The sequence below is a fragment of the Alligator sinensis genome, unplaced genomic scaffold, assembly GCF_000455745.1.
Source record: "Alligator sinensis unplaced genomic scaffold, ASM45574v1 scaffold347_1, whole genome shotgun sequence".
In the NCBI taxonomy this organism is placed as follows: Eukaryota; Metazoa; Chordata; order Crocodylia; family Alligatoridae; genus Alligator; species Alligator sinensis.
The window spans coordinates 985,906-987,829 of NW_005841922.1; positions in this window are offsets into that span (position 1 = coordinate 985,906).

Below are 1,924 nucleotides of genomic sequence, written 5' to 3' on the forward strand. Positions count from 1 at the left end.
CAAGGATGACTCCAAGAATGTGGTTCCAGGAGACAGTATAAATGCCTCACAAGATACGAAACTTATTATTATTTAATGACTACATAGTACATATTTTTGTGGATCTCCCAAAAATTAAAAACCTGAATGGTATACAATATCCTGGATTGGTTAGCAGGCACTGCTCTCCACCCTCTGTTGCTTCTTTAGGGTATTCCTGGCTGAGAAGGGAGACAGAGGAGGGTCCTGAAAGTCTCCCTTCTCAGGACACTTGGTCCCAGGGGAGGGTAAAAGTGCCATTTTAGCCCTTCCATAAATGAATGTCATGCTGCGGGCTGTGCTCTGGCACTGGATTCATCTTTCTGAGCCAGTGCTGGCTAGTTCCATGTGGTGATGGGACTTGCAGCTCCCTGGCAGCTGGCGCTCCATGTCTCCTTTGGGTTCTGGTCCTTTGGTACAGGGTAGGAAGGATCAGGAAAACAGTGAAGTGTCTGTTGGAGCAGGTCTTACAGATCCCTAGGGTCTGCTGAATGGTGCAGCACATGCTTCATATGTCCCTGGGGTCCTGGTATGACAGACCAGGTGTGACAGTGGCAGCTGGGTCCTCCGTCTCAAATGCTGGATTGCTACCTCGGCTGGTATCCCTGAGGAGAGAAGGGATTCATTTCAGCTTTGCTGCTGCATCCATGCAGCAGAGGCAGGATCATTCTCCTTTAGGTTAGTATCCGTGCCAGGAGGACCAGCCCTAGCTTTCCCTCCTGGAAAACAACTGTCCCAGTATACCTGCCCTTTGGAGAAAAGTAACGTGTTCATTAAAGATTCTGCTGAATCCTCTTCTTCCGATGATGTCAGTGTTTATTTCAGTGCACTGCTTCTTCCCACCATTCTCTGTTTTTAGTTTCAGTCTCTGAACCACTTCCAGCAGCATCAGATTCTTGAAATCTATAAATGTCTTCAGCTCGTTAGTGCTTTTGCTCCCCTTCCTCTCCCCTTGTTGCTTGAACCTTCTTGTATGTTGCTTTATCCACAGCTCTCCAATTTTTCCCTTGAGCTATGCCTCCAGCATACATCCTACATTTCCTCTCCTAGTCTCTTCTTCAGTCTTGGCATCTTGGCTTCAGCTAGAATTTTGCCTGAGTGAGGACTAGAAGAAGTGCGTGTGCATGCCTCCACATGCTCTACATTGGTTATAGTCACTGCTGTAAATTATGCCCAGATCAGGAATGGGCAGGTGTGCAGCTATCTCAGGATAACTCGCACAGCAGATGGTTATTACTATGCCCTGTTGTCAGTGGCAGGGGAGCAAGTAAGAGCCTGCTCGCCTTTGGCATGTAGCTGTCCTGGGATGGAGTCAGATAGAAGACTTTTACATCAAGTAATCTCTGATTCTTTTGGGGGTAATTCTGCAGGATTGGGTGAAGTTACCCCAGTTTGCAGATTTGTGTTGCTTGTGTTACTTTTACCCTGGTGCAATGCTCATTTATACCGGTATGGTTCTTTACCCATATCCAAAAACTCATAATTAATAATCATATGCTACAGTTATGGATGGATAGAACAACAGACCCTCTGCTGTGACTCTTCCTAAAAGACATTTCCTAAATCCTTAAGCATATCAATCCTTATCACTAAATCATCCATAGGAACAATTAGCTCTCAAGGGACCTGAGTCTGCCTCTGTTACATAACACCAACCTCAGATGAATTTGATAGAAACTGCTTGCATGCAGTAGCAACTTGAGAGGCTCACAAAGCAAATATTCTCCAGCCTCCTCAGATGCACTAAATCACAATAATTTCACACCCACGGCATTGTATGGCAGGATCCTAATGCTAAATCAAAGTAGCTGCCGATAATTATGGTTTATTTTTCAAAAGGCCTTTTATGAGAACTATGGTTGGGCGGGGAGGGAAACTTTGTCTAAGTAAGGCTGGGGCGGGGGGG